The 18672-nt window shown below is 41.3% G+C and overlaps 2 protein-coding genes across 2 annotated transcripts in view; one reads left to right on the plus strand and one right to left on the minus strand.

Annotated features, from left to right (window-relative positions):
- The window catches only part of sgk2a (serum/glucocorticoid regulated kinase 2a), a 49637-nt gene extending 46347 nt beyond the window's left edge, over positions 1-3290 (minus strand). Inside the window, exon 1 of the mRNA XM_068048841.1 lies at positions 3238-3290. The gene's annotated coding sequence lies outside the window, so the exon portion shown is untranslated. The remainder of the gene's footprint in view (positions 1-3237) is intronic.
- slc2a10 (solute carrier family 2 member 10) overlaps positions 1-18672 on the plus strand; it is a 67463-nt gene that overhangs the window by 6159 nt on the left and 42632 nt on the right. The gene's annotated exons all lie outside the window — the stretch shown is intronic.

Below are 18672 nucleotides of genomic sequence, written 5' to 3' on the forward strand. Positions count from 1 at the left end.
TCATGGTGTAGGGGGTAACATATTAGCACACATTAGGTTAACTAATCGGAAGCAGAGAATAGGGATACATGGGTCATTTTCAGGTTGGCAGGCTGTAACTAGTGGAGTGTCACAATCTATATAAATTACATGGATGAAGGGACAGGATGCATGGTTGCTAAATTTGTTGATGACACAAAGATAGGTTGGAGAGTAAGTTATGAGGACATAAGGAGTCTGCAAAGGAACATAGATAGGTTAAGTGAGTGTGCAAAAATTTGGCAGAGTATAATGTGGGAAAATTTGAACTTGTCCACTTTGGTAGGAAGAATAGAAAAGCAGTATATTATTTAAATGGAGAGAGATTGCAGAACTCTGTGATACATGAATCACAAAAAGTTAAGTATGCAGTGTTACGACTGAGGCGGGAGGATTGCACTGTTTATTCTAGTTCCACCTCTCCACGGGTCACAACATATATTTAAATTTTTTCCCACTTACCAATACGTTCAATCATAGACTTTATTTTTATCTCAGAATAAAACACAACAACCAGGCCTCTTTAATAAACATCAAGCCCTCACTCTTTCTCCTGACGCCAGGCCCTGCTGCAGCAAGAAGAGGAAGTTCCTGCTGCAGCCTACGATCCAAGTAAGTATGGATTTTTTTGTGTATCAGTGGCAGATACTGCCATTTCACCACTGACAGGATTATCCGGGCCTCTGTTTTCTGTTAGCCAATCCTCTATCCATGCTAATATATTACCAACATCATAAGCTCTTATGAAGCAAGGGAGAAGTTAGGAGAAATCAATCTACTTATAACATTATTACGCAGCAGTTCATGGAATGTTCTACCAGAAACATAGGTGGAAACAGAATTCATAATAGTTTTCAAAAGGGAAATGGATAAGTGTCAGGCAAATCCCCCACCTGCCAAGACTGAGGCATAGATTGGGCTGGATTTTACGTCGGGCAGACGGGAGCTGGCCACCGACGTAAAATTCGGTGGTGAACCCACTTCCGCCTAGCCTGGGGATCCGTCCCACATTTTATGGGTCCTCTGGCTTTAACTGTTCAGAGGCGGGACTTCCACCCACTTGAGGGAGGAAGTCCCGCCTCATTGAGCTGCCAGCCAATCATTGGCTGGCAGCTCTTAGTCCCAGCAGCGCCACTGGGAGCCGTGGCCACTGCTGAGACTGTAGCCCAGCCAAGGACATGGAGCCAGGACTGCAGGTAAGTTTGGGTTGCCTTGCCGGGGGTAATCGGTCGTGCCCTGGCGAGGCAAGGGTGGTCATTTGGGGGGAAAGGGGACGTCTTGGTTCCTGGGGGTGGTTGGGGAAGTGGGAGTGGCCCTTCATCGGGTCCCCTGTGCCCAATTGTCAGGCCCCCTGCCAGGGTGCTGAGAGGCCACCAACTTTCACTGGGAGGCCTTTCCTGGCTCCAGGATACCCATTTGCCACAGGTAAAATCCCCGTGGAGGCGGGCGAAGGTCCTTAAGTGGCCGTTAATTGGCAACTAAGGGCCTTGATTGGCCTGGGGCAGGCGGCTCATTTTCCGTCCCCCCGCCCTATGTAAAATTTAAAATTGCAAGCCCTGACTGGAAGGACATTTGCATAGTACCAGACAATGTTAAAACAATGGGGACCCAGTAGTTGCTCCCCAAAATAGAAGTGGTCAGACCAGTTTTAGTCACATGACAAACTGACTGTTGCAGAGTTTTGAACTGAGAGTTTTCAATTGGAGAAAACAGGATTTGAACTGAGACAAAGCCATGTGCTCATGGAGTAAAGATCTTTCCTGGAACTGAAGCAAGAATTCCTGCTTCCATCTTCTTCCCACAGAACAGAAGCTTGTGAAAACACATGAAAATCAAAGAGAGAAAGGTTTCCTACGTGAACCAAGTTTTATGAAGAATACTGGGCCCTAACAAAACGCAAGACCATATCTTCAATCAAGGAGTACAGCAAGCTCGAGAAACAGTAACAAGATATTGCCTCAAACTGTTCTACTTAACTTTTCCTCTGCTGTTTTCTGTCCCTGTTTGCATGTGTGTATTGCGTGTGCATGCTAGCATGGGCGCATTGTAGATCCGTAGGCGTGAACCATATTAGAGTTTAAGTTTTAAGGTTTATTAAAATTTAATCTTTCTTCTTTAAACCTGAGAAAGCCTGTGTGAAATGGTTTCTTTGTCTTATAATTGAAAAAGGATTCACAAAGGGGGAGCTCAAAACACAGTGTGTTTAAAATTAAACCCTGTTACAATAAGACCAGGTGAAGATAGTAACAGACACCTTTCGCACCTGGTTGTAACAATAAGTATTTAGGAAAAAGCATTAAAAATTATAGGGGGAGGACAGAGGAACAGGACTTCTTCCAAGGGAGTCAGCAGAGGTATGATGGGCAAAATGGCCTTCATTGGTGATGTAACATTCTATGATGTCAGTATAGAAAATAGTAGCATGCATCATGATGTTACCACAAACACACACATCTATGTTTACTGGGCAAAGGAAGACTGGCAGTAGTATGGATGTACCAGTAAAAAAAAAGAGCTCTAAGAAAAATCCAGTAGCTTTATGTTATTGTTGCCATCAGCTATATGAAATCTGGGCTCACATGAGTTGATGGCCAAAGACAGTCATAAAAAGAGCTTATGGATGCATTTATGGTCTGAGATTGGTAGGAGTAGCAGCAGTGTCAACCAAACATTCTTTGTTTATCTTGTCTGGCGCCAATTTGGATTGTCCCTCCCAGGAGGGAACTCTGCCTATATGTACTTACAGGCGTGCACAGAGCTCCAGTCCTAGTAATTAAACTTCAAATATTTTGAGAGTATGTGGGTGGAGCATCCATACGCTCTGAACATTTAAATCAACTCTGGTTAAGTATTTTTTCAAAACACTTCAGTGATCACAAGCACTTTTTAAAACCTGATTTGACAACCCATTGGAGTTATGCTCCTCTGTACAGTATAAAATTCATATTGTTCAGACTGCCTCCTCTTGGGGTTGGGGCATTGTGGGTGGTTGGGGGGGGGGGGGGGGAGCGGAGGAGGGGTGAGGGGGGGGTGGTCTCTCGCACTACTGCCTTCTAACATCAGGTCAGGTTCCAGAAACCACTTCATCATAATGCCAAAGTTGCAATATAAACAGAATCTAATAATTCTTATATAAAAACTATATGGTAACATTGAGATTCACTACAACAGTCAACAAGATGACATATAACTCAGTTTAAAGACATTCTGTTTACTCACTGTGTACATGTCAGCAACTTAGTATTGTCGTATTGTATATACACTTGATCAATCTGTCCCTCTGCTGGTTAATAAAATCTGCAAAAACAATAGTGTCCGTACAAAGTTACAAATAATCAACTCTTACTGAATATAAAAAACAAAAAAGATATTTTGATTAGAACTCATCTGTGAGAATTCTCATAACTTCACATATCCTTGAACAACTCAGATTAAATCCAGTCTTATTTTCGAAGGTCACCTCCCTCAGAAGAGTTTAAACCACTCGACTATTTGCATTTACTGTGCACTGTATAAGAGTTGCAATAATTTGTATTAATGCAAAACACTAATGCGACTTCAGAGCCAGCTTTTTAAATGTTAAAGCAGCATCGAGACGGTTAATTATTAGTTGAGGATTTGCCAATTTCTTGCAAAGAATCACAGAAAGAACTCGCTTTATTGTACTTATTGGGGTTTAACCCACTCATGTCCGATTGAGAAGAGGTTTATCACAAATTAAGTGCTTCAGAAAGAAGACAGAAAAATTGAAAAGTGGATGTAGTAGATGCCAACTCTGATTTCCAAAGGCAGCACTGACCGTGATCAACATTTCAATCACTTGGGGTTTTGCAGTTTTTAAAGAGATAATTAGTGATGGCTTTTTTTTTGTATGACAGCTGTTGGTGACGATTCTGCTATTTTCATTTACACCTCCTCTAGACTCATCTATCGTGCTTCACTTGTCCCATTACTATCTCCATTTGCCTTGCACCATCATCCTTTTTGTCATTTGCATCAGCCATGGCTCAGTAGTTAGCACTTTTGCAAGGTTCTAGGTTCGAGTCCCACTCCAGGACTTGAGCACAAAAGTCAAGGCTGATACTTCGGGGAATGCTGCAGTGTCAGAGGTGCCGTCTTTCAGATGAGATGTTAAACCGAGGTCCCAAATGCCCTCTCAGATGTACATAAAAGATCCCATGGCACAATTTTGAAGAAAAGCAGGGGAGTTATCCCCGATGTTCCAGCCAGTATTTATCAAAAGAAAGGACTTGCATTTATATAGTGTTTTACAGCCAATGAAGTACCTTTGAATTATCATCACTGCTATAATGTAGGCAACAATTTTGCATACGGCAAATTCCCACAAACAGATTTCCAGCATCTGTAGTATTTTGCTTTTATTATCCCACAAACAGCAATGTGATAATGACCAGAGCAGATAATCTGCTCTTTTGTGAAGTTGATTGTGGGGTAAATATTGACTAGGACATGAGGGATAACTCCTCTGCTTATCTTCAAAATAGTGCCATGGGCTCTTTTACATCCACCCAAGTAGGCAGATGGGACCTCAGTTTAACATTTCATCCAAAAGACAGCATCTCCAACAGTGAAGCACTCCCTCAGACCTACATTGGAGTGTCAGCCATGATTTTTGAGCTCAAGCTATGGAATGGGACTTGAACCTAGAACCTTGTGAGTCAGAGGCAATAGTACCACCAACTGAGCCATGGTTGACATAATCCCTTGCTAGCCACTATCATATCGCTGTTTATGGGAACTTGCTATGTGGTAATTGACTGTCGTGTTTCCTACATTACAACACTGACTACACTTCAAAAGTACTTCATTGGCTGTAAAGCTCTTTGAGATATCCAGTGGTCATGGACAGCACTATATAAATGCAAGTCTTTATTTTTTCTTTTCTTTTAAATCACTCCTGTCTTTCACCCTATCACAGAATTTGCCTTTTGCTCTTTCTTCCCCCCTTTCCCTGCCTCTGTACTTACTTAAAACCTGTTATATCTCTAACTTTTTCCAGTTCTGATGAAAGGTCATCAACCTGAAATGTTAACTCTGCTTCTCTCTCCACAGATGCTTCCTGACCTGAATATTTCCAGCATTTTCTGTTTTTATTTCAGATTGCCAGCATCCGCAGTATTTTGCTTTTGCATAACATTTCATCCAATTTGTTTCACTTTACATTGGTTGAAACACTATGGAGTTCACTGTTAGTTTCTCCCCTTTTACAGTGCTATCGAGTCTCGATATTATTACATGGATTGTGCCAGTAAGAGAAAGTGTTAAATTATTTTCAGTAGTGTTTAAATATTGTCATGATCTATCTACTTATTAAAACATCTTAAATCAATTTTGGGAAAATTGCTCAGAGACGTGAATCGTACTTAAGTGGAGATTTAATCCAATCCTCTTTCACAGGTGAAATGTTCAATTAAAGTTATAACTATTAATCTGTATTTCAGCTCCTTTTATTGCTCACTGCTTAATGGCGACTAATAATAATGCTTAATGGACAAATAGATCACATGTAGATCATTGGCTGATTTTGAACTGAAGTTGTTCCTGTATTAAAGGAACCGTTAACTTTAAAAACAGACTTATCAGACGATGTAGTAACTGGATTTCGACATCCAACATTCTCTGTTCTAACACAAACTTGCAGAACATTGCAAATGACCAGCATGTTTCAACAAGTTAACAATAATAGTGAATTAAGTTAGAAATTAGAAAGCAAACAATGCTGTCTAACCAGAAAAGGAAAAGAAATGGCTTGTATTATTTTGTCTTATTTAGCTGTTAGTTATTCTAATGTTACACCAGATGACAGGGAAAGAAAATCAAGAGAATCAGACATTACTCTCTGCTGTTCAATGGGTTTATTATTTTATATCAATCAACCTCTGGGGAGCGTTGCCTTTTCTGTTAACCCATAATTAGACACTGGGTTGCCTCGGTGTTATCAACACAAATAAAATAAATCTAACAAAGGTTCCCCCTTTTTAATAGGAACATAGGAATTGGAACATAGGAACAGGAGTAGGCCATTTAGCTCCTTGAGCCTGTTCTGCAATTGAATGAGATCTTGGCTGCTCTGCAACATAACTCCCCATCTCTTTTAATACCCTTGGTTAAGAAAAATTTATCAATCTCAGATTTAAAATTAACAACTGACCCAGCAAAAACTGCCATTTGTGGAGAACTTCTATCACCCTTTGATTGTCGGTTTGGAGCTTCACTCCCGAAAGGTCTGGCACTAATTTTTCGACTTTGCCTCCCTAGACCTAGACGCCCCAGCTAGCGGAAATGTTTTCTCTCTATCTACCCTATCAGTTCCCTTTAATATCCTGAAAACTTAAATCAAATCACCCATTAATCTTTGAAATTCCAGGGAGTACAACATTAGTTTGTGTAATCTCTCCTCACAATTTAACCCTTGGATTCCAGGTATCATTTTGGTAAATCTAAGCTGCACTCCTTTCAAGGGCAATATGTTCTTCCTAATAAAACTCCAATCATAAAAAGACAAAGGAAACTTATCAAATTAAATAATAATGTAATATTGGGCCATTGGACATGGGGGGTTAAGGCGACTTGTATTCTTCAGGTGGACTGTGAGATAATTTGACCAGGGTGCCAAAGACTAAATTCAGTTCCATTTTAAAATCTTATACTGTTCTTATTTTACAAACATAGGGCTGGATTTTACAGCCCCCCCACCCCCTCAATGTTGGCGGTAATGGCGGGGGAGGGGGGGAGGCTGGGGGGGGGGTGGGGCGGTGCCCAGAAAATGCCTCTAGGAGAGGCACGACACGGGCCCCGACACCGGAAAGGCTTGGCTCCATATTGCCGGCGGCAGCAAGGCCTCGTGGTGGTGCCCTCGCCGCTTGGTGACAGGATCCAGATTTACATATTTTAAAAACTGCAAATGACTGAACTAAATACTTACCTGCTCCTGCTGTCTGTTCCGTTGTCTATTGGAGCCGGTGGCCGGAACTCCCGTGCTGTTGGATCTCCATGCTTTGATATAAAGCAGAACACTGGTGGTGGAGGGGGGGGTACGGGGAGCAGGTCAGTTTCTCAGTGCAGGGTGGGGGAGTGGGGTAAAACTAATTTCATTGGTCAAAGGGGTTGTGCGAAGGGTTAAGATTAAAGTTTGTGAACTTTGGGGGCAGATGGTCAGGTGCACAAGGTAAGTATTTTGGGGGGATAGGGCAAGGAATGAATTGTTTGGTCATGGGAGGGTGGGAGAGGGGCTTAAAACATTTATTTAATTTGTTTGAATAAATTTTCAGTGACTATTTAAAAATTCAAATGAAATGTAAGGGCGTGAAGCCCTTTAAAAATTGTGCAGTGCCTACACAATGGCGCCGGACGCAGTGGCCATGGACAGACCGCCCGCCCTCTCCATGTCATCGGGGGGCGCAGTCCACCCCGGCCATGTAAATAAGCCGCCACGTTTAATATTGCGGCACTCCATGGAGTATAGCCCGCATGTGTGGGCTGCCATTTTTTACGGTTGCTGCCAATTACAGCGGTGGTAACATAAAGGTCAGCCCATATATTCCATTAAAGTTCCTATGTCCACATTTCTAAATGGGAACTGATTATATAAACTTGTCAGACTGTAATTGCACCCTCCAAACTAATGGTGGCACTACAGTTGGAATGAACCCTAACCATCTGATGGCAATTTCAGTGGAACACTAGCAGTGAAAATGGGGATTTTACTCTTAGTCTGGTCCACTGGAAAGTAACTAACACAGTAATGTCTGTAAATTGAACCTGAAACTTTCCTAACCTGTGTGTTTCAGTACTAATACTAATTTATAAACTGAACTAAAGGGAGCCCTTTTTCTTGCCAAGGGACATGCATAAATCCTAATCCAACAAGTTAATTATAAAACTGGCAGCATTTTACACTTTTCCCAAGTTAATTGTAGGTCGGTTTAAAAATTGTCCAGAAGATCCAATGAATTCACCAGATACTTCTTCCACCAAGTTTGACAGTGATCTGGATTTACAGTCCATGCAGTGTCAAATGGAGGTGGTGTGAAACTCCCTACTCCAGGAACCTCTCCAGAGTCAGATCAGACCCTGTGTTAACTGTAGATTAATTGGGTGTTTAATTGTATTTAGGTGGTGGGTATTAACTGCGGAGCTATGGTCATATTTATAGGAGCTGACTGAAACTGTGGCTGTTGGATAGGAGGTGCATAAAAGCTTATTAGTGTATGAAGTGTAGGCTCCAGTTATATCCTTCACCACCTGGCCATCTGACCTGTAACACCCTGAATCTGGATTTACACCACACCTTTAGTTTCAGAACAAAGCGGTGTCTGTTTCACACTATTGCTAAAGCTGTAGTATAAATCCACCTACATAGAAAAGCAACTTTTCATTACCATGCACCTGAAAGTGATCTGAGTGAAGCTCATTCTTCGATATGGCACTAGGGCCCTAATGAAACATGTGTATTAAAACAGAGCAACATACATATCCACACAACTGTAATTTCACTTAACTTTTATAAATATTTGTCAGACCACAGCTGTACTTGTCTTTAAAACACTAAAAGTTCAAATTATCTGACAATGAGTATATATTTTCCCAGTGGACTCTTCAACTCGTGTAATAAAAGCAAAATACTGCAGATGCTGGAAATCAGAAATGAAAATAGAAAGTGCTGGAAATATTCAGGTCTGGCAGCATCTGTGGAGAGAGAAGCAAAGTTAACATTTCAGGTCTGTGACCTTTCATCAGAACTTCTTCAATTAGTGTCTCTCTTTGTGAAAATACTACTGGCTCCAGCTACTCTTGTATGTAATATATAACATGGACCGTGTCATTTACAGCATATGTGCTAATTTATTCGCAATATTTGGGATCAGGTCTGAGGCATTCAGACTCAATGACGATGACAGCAGTATAATTAACAAGCAATTTTATACTATCAGAGGAAAGCCTGAATTGATGCTGTTTCTCTCCAAGTCACAAAATTAAAACAATATTTTTCCTGTAAAACAGGAGAACAGCTCCACTCCAATGTGAAATTCAATCAGTTCAGTGTGGGCAGTTACTGCTACCACATGCTAACTCAACATACCTGTGAAGAGCTGTACATGAAGCCATCACGGAAGTAAAAATTCAATCAATTCTGTCCGCCTGATGTTTTGCTTCACAAATACTGCGTTGCAGTCGGCACCAAACCTCATTCATCAGATGACAACAATGACTGGCATTTATATAGTGCCTTTAACATAGTAAAATGTCTCAAGGTGCTTCATAGCAGTGCTATCAGAGTAAATTTGACACCGAGCAGTCTGTAACTTGATGGATTTCAGTTTGGAGGTGATTGAGCACTTGAAGTATATGATTTCAAAACATGTACTTCAGCAGGAAAACCTTGGGAAACTGGAAATCCTCTGGTTTCTGACAAGTAATAATTAGCTGTTGTTAATCTTGGTGCTACCGGGTGAAGAATATGAGTGATCTGCTGGTGAAACAGGACTGACAAGGACAGGAGCCTATTTACTAAACACAAAACAGGAAAAAACACTGTTTCTGCTCAACTTGCATGAAAACAGTCACACCTCTAACCTTCAACTATCCTCTATTCAGCTCTCCTAAAGCAGCATATTAGAAATATACTTTTAACAATCCTAGTAATTTTACATTATCAGTCATATAAGGAGCATCTTGCCATCAGGACTCATTGAAAGAATTATGATTTAATGTTAACCTGCTTCTACTGCATTTTTTAATTCTTTTTTTTCAGTGAGGGCTGGTGACACATTGCAGGCACTGGCTTGAAGGACTTATTGTACTGCACAGGGTGAGGAAGCTCAGTTGAATAATTTTGAGTAGTGATGGTCATTACCCCAAGACTGCTTCAGTATCAACTATATAGAGATGATTTTTCTGAATGCATCAGTCCCCAAGAGAAAATTGTGGTGACCAGGCCCCTGGCTTACTAATACATGCTCCAAATGGATGAGGCTCTCCACTGGTTGTGTACTTCTAGAAAATCAACCCTCTCATGTTTACTTGCCTTCCTTACACTTAACTCCTTCAGGCCAATACCGATGCTATCCACATTTAATTGTTAAACAAAATGTGGAATGCTCCAGAATAAAATGACCAAAGTGGAAAGCACTGTATTAAATGAGACTTAACTCTTAGTAATGGTTCAATTTTTACAAATGGATGAGATGCTGTGGTCCCTCTTTAATAAATGTTAAATATTGCTGAAAATAGAGACATGTTGTCAAAGCTTTTCGTCTTGCAGTCATCAGGACAATACGCAAGAATAACCAATGTAAGGGAAAACAACAACTTATACTGCATGAGACGAGAGTGCTGATTGGTTGGCAAGTGAACTCTGATTGGTAGAGGCATTGCCATGGAGAATGCACCAGTTTACAGTGACTGACAGTTAACTGCCCCTGATGAGTGCAAGATGAAAAGCTTCAACAACATGTCTCCATTTTCAGCAATTCTCAAGTTCTGTACTACTAAATGACTATTTGTAAATTTTAAATAACTATTTTACCCTCACAATTAGTTCAAATCAGCAATTAGTGGGGTGAACATGCTTTTAAGGAAACATTTTCTCCAAGCTGCACTATGTTATGCCTGTTATTTTTGTAACAGTATATATATTTCACTGTGCCATACACTTCAACATGTCAAATAAAGTCTGCAGCAATTAACAACACACTAATAAAGATGCATTGTATAGCATTTATGGCAAACATGCAAGTTTTGTATATATTTTGCTTAGGAAGACTCAAGTATTCCTGCCTTTCAAGTCATAGGTTATAGCATGAGATAGGAAGTGTAGCCCATTCCTCATCAGCTCAGAAATGAAATGACGTCTTTTGTGAATTTCACATTCAGCCCATCTAGACAAACTGATACTGGTACTGCCTGGCTAAGACTGACTTTCTTAGCATCTTTGCTGTTCTTACTGATCCTGCTATCTTGAGTAAAGCAGTTATATTCAGCTGGTCCCTACAAAAATAATTTTTATTTCAAAAGTATGGACAATGAACATTACCCTGTACTGTTCAGAAGCAGATATTTATAGAGCTCATTGCTCTGGCCTCTCCCATCTCCAACCTGTTTCCCACTCGGAAATGAAAATCACACCCAAACCCATCCAGTAAATTCTTCAAGTCTTTCACAAAACACACATAGGGCTGAACTTTATATTCCTGCTGCCGAAATCGGGCCGCACATCGCGGAGCTGCTGCAATCCTAAGCGCGGCGGCTTATTTAAATAGCTGGGTGGGCCGCCACCTCCGATGATGTGGAGGGGGTGGCTGTTCCTTCCCGGCAATGGAGTCAGCTGCCTGTGTGCAGGTGCTGACGCCATTTTTAAAGGGCTTTGAGCCCTGCTGTTAAATTTAAAGATTTAAAGGTACAGTTAATAAAAAAAATTAAAAACATTTATTTTACCCCTCTCCCAACCCCCCCAATAACCATAAAATTAGTAACTTGCCCTCCTCCCCCCAAAACACTTACCTTGCCCACCTGATCTTCCCCCCCCCACCTGCCAAAGTGCATAAACTTTAACCTAAAACCCTTCCCACCATCCCCTACACTAATGATGTCACTTTGACCCCATGTCCCCCCACTCCCGCACTAAGAAACATACCTTTCCCCCGCCCCCCCCCAAACCGGTGTTCTGTGTCGTTTCCCCAGACGGGGATCCAAAGGGTGCGGGAGTGCTGGCCAGCGACAGGAAGATCGCACCAGGACAGACGGCGTGAACATAAGTATAATTAATGCATTCATTTACATTGATTTAACTATGCAAATGGGGGTCCCATCGCTGACGGCAGGGGTGCTGCCTCGAGGCCTCACCGCTGCCGGCAATAACAGGCTGGGCCCTCCCGGCATTGGGGTGTGTGGCGGCCTTCTCCTGGAGGCATTCCCTCCCCCACCACCTGCCGCGAAACCTGACGTCGGGGGAGGGGGGGTGCTCTGTAAAATTCAGCCCATAGATTCACAATATCCTTTCCCTGTGGTAATTATATTTTGTCCTTATGTTTCTAATGCTGCCCTTATACTGCTTTGAGAGTGCTATAAATAGGCCTCATTAAGTTATACTGCAGGTTCTGCTCACTCTTAAATTGAGGAAAAGTAGAACATTGTGCATGAACAATGCTTTGTTAAATGTCATCCAAATACTGCTGAATATTAATGTTGGCAAAGAACTAATTGCTCCATTGCATCATTATTAACACTCAGATATTAAGGAGTACATTGTGTCACTTACAAACTAAACTTAAAATACAAGGGGTAGGATTCATGCTTCAGCTATACAAAGCTCTGGCTAGATCACACCTGGAGTACTGAGATCAGTTCTGAGCACCACACTTGGGAAGGATATGTTGGCCTTGGAGGGAGTGTACCATAGATTTACTAGAATGATACCTAGACTCCAAGGATTAAATTATGCAGAGAGATTACACAAACTAGGGTTGCATTCCCTGGAATTTAGAAGATTAAGAGGATATTTGATTGAAATTTTCAAGATATTAAGGGGAACAGAGAATAGAGAGAATGAATAGAAAGAAACTACTTCCAGTAGTTGGGGTGTCTCGGACTTAGGAGCATAGTCTAAAAATTAGAGCCAGACCTTTCAGGGGTGAAATTAGGAAACACTTCTGCACGCAAAGGCGGTAGAAGTTTGGAACTCTCTTCTGTAAATGGCAATTGATGCTAGGTCAATTGTTAATTTTATATCTGAGATTGATAGATTTTTGTTAACCAAAGATACTAAAGGGATATGGAGTTAGGCCGCAGATCAGTCATGATCTTATTGAATGGCAGAACAGGCTCAAGGGGCTAAGTGGCCTATTCCTGTTCCTATGTTCTTACGATTTAAGTATAAAATTTATTTTTTCACCTTGGCTGCAGTTCCACCGTCAGATCTTGTTTTTCAATAGAAACTGCTGAAGCAACCAATGTCCGATCACATAAAAATACCCAAGTTATGCACCTTGTGACAGGTGCCACCCAGACTGGCTATTAAGACACATGCATAGGAAAGGTAACAAGTCTTTCAGACAGTTTCTCTTTGTACTAACTAAGCATCAACAAAGTATGTTGCCTGTGCAAGTTTTAAAGCATCCAATCTGCTTCTGATCCAAAATGTTCAGAAGCTCAAGTTTCTGCTTGTTCCTACCTGTTTCTAAAGACATTAAATATTCTCATATGACCTGCACATGTATTGTTGTCTTATTACTGCCTGTTACTATAACTGGGTTTAACAAAATCAGAATGTGCTAGTACTCACATGCCACAGCTAGCTGCACCTAGATAATAATTGCTGAAACTGGCCTCTATAATAATAGGATCATAGAAACAGGAGTAGGCCATTTAGCCCTGCGAGCCTGTTCCGTAATTCAGTGAGATCATGGCTGATCTGTGACCAAACTCCATAAAACTGCCTTTGTCTCATATCCTTTAATACCTTAGATTCATTGAAACCTATCATTTTCAGATATAAAATTAACAATTGATCTAGCATCAATTTGCGGAAGAGAGTTTCAAACTTCTACCACCCTTTTCATGTAGTAGTGTTTCCTAATTTCACTCACAAAATGCCTGGCTCTAATTTTTCAGCTATGTCCCCTAGTCCTAGATGTTAGAGAAACTTCCAAGCCTACTTGTGACGAAGACACTGAGAGTAGGATGCTTTGGTGGAGATTGTTTATTGCTTGCCACAGAGCTTACTTCTACTCTCCAAACAACACCATTAGCCAGTGTTGGCTGGCTCTTCTTTATATATACACACTTGAATACAATTAACTAATTAACACCCAACACCTGTTCACCCCATTATCTTAAACTACCCCAGTTATTTATCATCCAATAACAGAACTTCAGACCCTAACACTAGATTCCCCAACCAACAGTTTCTATCTACTCTATCAGTTCCCTTTAATATCTTGAAACTTTGCTCACATCATCCCTTAATCTTCCAACATCCAGGTAATACAACCCTAGTTTGTGTAACCTCTCCTCATATTTTAACCCTCTGAGTCACTCTTGTAAATCTACGCTGTACTCCCTCCAAGGCCAATAAATCCTTCCTGTGGTGTGGTGCTCAGAACTGCTCACACTAGTCCAGGTGAGGTCTAACCAGGGATTTGTCTTCTAAAACAGCATGACTTCTAAACCCCTTGCATTCTGGTCCTCTAGATTTAAAGACCAGCATTCCATTTACCTTTATGATCATATTTTATACTTGTCCATGGCATTTTAAAGATCTATGTACATGGACTTCTAAGTGTCTTTGGACCTTCACTGTTTCTAGCTTTTCACCATTTATAAAGTACTCTGATCTATTCTTTTTACGTCCAAAGTGGATGATCTTACACTTGCCTATACTGAAATCAATTTACCATGGTTTTGTCCATTCACTTAATCTATTAATATCTATTTTTATTTTTATGCTTTCACCTAAACTGTTGACAATGCTGCTTACTTTTGTGTCATCAGCAAATTTGGAAATGTGGCTTTCTATCCCATATTTAAGTTTTTAATAAATACGGTGAATAGTTGAGGCTCCAACACAGATCCCCGTGGGCCACCACTAGTCACATCCTGCCAATTAGAGTACCTGCCCATTAACCCTACTCTCTGTCTCCTGCCACTCAGCCACTTCCCTAATCAGGTCAATAATTTGTCTTGAATTCCATGAGCTTCAACTTTAGCTAACAGTCTCTAATGAGGGACTTTATCAAATGCCTTGTGGAAGTCCAGATAAATAACATCCATAGACATTCCCCTGTCCACTTTAGTTACATCTTCAAAAAATTCAGTCAGATTCATCGGGCATCATCTACCTTTTACAAATCCATGCTGGATCTCTCTGATCAGTTGAAAATTGTCAACATGTCTGTCACTTTATCCTTAATTATAGACTCTAGAAATTTCCCGACAATTGATGTTGGGGCCAACTGATCTATAATTCCCTGATTTCCCTATGTCACCTTTCTTAAATAACAGAGTGACATGTTCAATTTTCCAATCTAAATTAAGGGGTCCCAAATTGAAAGAAATTTGGAAAATTATAATTAAGGCATCTGAAATGTTCCACTTACTTCTTTCAAACCCCTGGGATTGAAACTATCTGGTCCTGGGGGTCTTGTCACTCTTTAGTGCCATTAATTTCTCCATTACTGTTAAATTGCTTACCTTAATTTGTTCAGTTCCTGGTGCAATAATAGTTTCCCTGGGATGTCTGGCGTGCTGACCTCCTCTACTCTAACTACTGAAGCAAAATAATTATTCAGCTAGTCCATCATTTCCTCATTTTCATTGACATTATCACCGTTATCAGTTTTCAAGAGGCCTACATTGCTTCTGACCACCCTTCTTTTCCTAATATAATTGCAAAGGTTTTTTGTGCTGATTTTGATATCCCTTGCATGCTTCTTTTTATACTCCCTTTTTGTCACTCTTATTAACTGCTTTGTCACCCTTCACTGCTCTTCATATCTTTCCCATTCATCAGGATCTGTGCTTTTTTTGCAATTTTATATGCTTTTTCTTTTAGTTTCATGTTGTCTTTTATCTGTTTAGTTGTCCATGGCTGTCTTTTTTGGAAAGTAGAACTTTTGCCCCTTTTGGGTATAAGCTGGTTCTGTATCACATTAACTTCATTTTTGAACACTTCCCACTGATCTTGTCATTTTACCCAGATTTGCCCAGTTTTCTGTGGACAGTCTCAGTCTCATTCCATTGAAGTCAGCCTTAGCTAAATACACAGCTCCAAGCCTCATGACAGCCTTGGTTGAAACATGGACACAAGAGCTGACCAATTGTGGCATCAAGGCGTCCTAGCAAAATTGAAGTCAATGGGAACCAGGGGGAAATCTCACCACTGGTTGGAGTCATACCTAGCACAAAGGAAGATGGCTGTGGGAGGCCAATTATCTCAACCCCAGGATATCACTGCAGGAGTTCCTCAGGGTAATGTCTGAGACCCAACCATCTTCAGCTGCTTCATCAATGACCTTCCCTCCATCATAAGGTCAGAAATGGGAATGTTTGCTGATGATTGCACAATGTTCAGTGCCAGTCGCAGCTCCTCAGATACTGAAGCAGTCTGTGCCCGCATGCAGCAAGGCCTTGACAACATCTGGGTTTGGACTGAGAAGTGGCATGTAAAATTCACGCCACACAAGTGCCAGGCAATGACCATCTCCAACAAGAGAGAATCTAATCATCTCCCCTTGATGTTCAATGGTATTACCATCACTGAATTCCCCATCATCAACATCCTGGGGTGTTACCATTGACCAGAAACTGAACTGGACCAACCATCTAAATATTGTGGCTACAAGAGCAGGTCAGAGGCTGCAAATTCTGTGGCAAGTAACTCACCTCCTGACTCCCCAAACCCAGTCCACCATCTACAAGGCACAAATCAGGAGTGTGGTGGAATATTCTTCACTTGCCTGGAAGAGGCAGCTCCAACAACATTCAAGGAGCTCGACACCATCCAGGACAAAGTAGCCTGCTTGATTGGCACCCTATCCACCACCATAAGCATTCACTCCCTCCACCACTGGTGCACAGTGGCAACAATGTGTACCATCTACACGATGTACTGCAGCAACTTGCCAAGGCTCCTTAGACAAGACCTTCCAAATACGCGACCTCTACCACCTAGAAAGACAAGGGCAGCAGAGGCATGGGAACACCAGCACCTGCAACTGCCCTTCCAAGTCACACACCATCCTGACTTGGAATTATATTGCTGTTCCTTCACTGTCACTGGGTCAAAATCCTGGAACTCCCTCCCTAACAGTACTGTGGGTGTACCTAAACCACATGGACTCTAGCCGTTCAAGAAGGCAGCTCACCACCACCTTCTCAAAGGCAATTAGGGATGGGCAATAAATGCTGGCCTTGCCAGTTATGCTCACATCCCAAGAATGAATTAAAAAAATCTAGAATCCTAGAAGCTATTTCACCATTCTCCCTTTCAAACTCTATGTTGAACATAATCATATTATTATGATTATTAGACAACTGTTCATGCACTTTTTTTATTTAGTGATACATCACTGAAACAGGCCCTTTGGCCCACTGAGTCTGTGCTGACCATCAACCACCCATTTATACTAACTCTACACTAATCCCATATTCCTACCACATCCCCACCTTCCTTCAATTCCCCTACCACCTACCTATACTAGGGGCAATTTCTCATGGCCAATTTACTTATCAACGTGCAAGTCTTTGGCTGTGGGAGGAAACCGGAGCACCCGGCGAAAACCCACATGGACAACTTGCAAACTCTGCACAGGCAGTACCCAGAATCGAACCCGGGTCGCTGGAGTTGTGAGGCTGCGGCGGTAATGACTGCGCCACTGTTTGTGTGTTAACTAAATCTGGCACATTACTTATTATTAAATCTAATATGGCTTTCACCCTTATTGGTTCTATTGTTGCAGAAAACTGTCCTGGACTCAATCAAGAAATTCACTACTTTCCTGATGTGTTCTAGTCTGCTTTTCCCAATCTATTGAAAATCGAAATCTCCCCTTAAAATACTCTGCCTTTGCTACATGCTTGACTAACCTCAGCATTTATACAAGTTACCATTTCTAGGCTACTCCCACTACAGCCTTAATTCTATTCTATTTCTTAATTCCACCCATAAAGTCTCCACTGCCTGCTTACTTCTCGTTATATCTTTTCTTATCATTGAAGTGATTTCATTCTTCATCATTAAGTCTACTCCTTCCCTTCTACTATTTTATCTATCTTTCCTGTGTACCTTATAACCTGGTATATTTAGTTCCCATCATCTTGCAGCCATATCCCAGTAATGGCTGCCATGTCTTACCCTCCAAGTTGAATTTTTGCTTGCAATTCATTCAATTTGTTCCTTATATTCTATGCGTTTGTATGAAGAGCCCTTATTTGGGCCACAAACCCTAACCTGTCCATCTGCTCTAATATTTTACCCCCACACGCTTCCTATTTCTCTCCTGGTTTAATTACTTTACATCTTTTAGTTTTCATTAAAGCACAATTTCTGACTCTTCCTCTATACTCTGTCCTTCTGTTTGTTTCTGAACTATTATTTATACAACCTGTTCCACCTAAGCCCTCTGCCTCCACCTCACTTACTAGTTTAAAATCCTGTGACTGCCCTATTTATCCATTCCGCTAGAACTCTGATCCCAGCTTGATTCAGGTGGAGACAATCCCAACGGTACATTTCTTTTCTGTCCCAGTACTGGTGCCAGTGTCCCATGGAATGGAACCCCTCTTTCCCACACCACTCCTTCAGCCACATGTTCAATTCCCTAATCTGCTTATCTCTGTGTCAATTTGCACGTGGCTCAGTTAATAATTCAGAGATTATTGTCTGTCCTTTAATTTAGCTCTTAGTTCCTGGTCCTCTCCAAACAGGACCTCTTGCCTACTCTTCCCTATGTTGTTGGTCCTAACATGGATTTCAATGACTGCATCCTCCCCCTCCCTCACCAATATCCTATCAAAGTGGTTCGAAATGTACCTCACCTTGGCAGCAGGTAGGCAACAAACCATGTGGAACTCTTGATCCTGCTTACAAAGCATGCAACCTGTCCTCCTGATTATTGAATCCCCAACAGCTACCAC

This window comes from Heterodontus francisci, chromosome 16, assembly GCF_036365525.1.
Source record: "Heterodontus francisci isolate sHetFra1 chromosome 16, sHetFra1.hap1, whole genome shotgun sequence".
Classification (NCBI taxonomy): Eukaryota; Metazoa; Chordata; class Chondrichthyes; order Heterodontiformes; family Heterodontidae; genus Heterodontus; species Heterodontus francisci.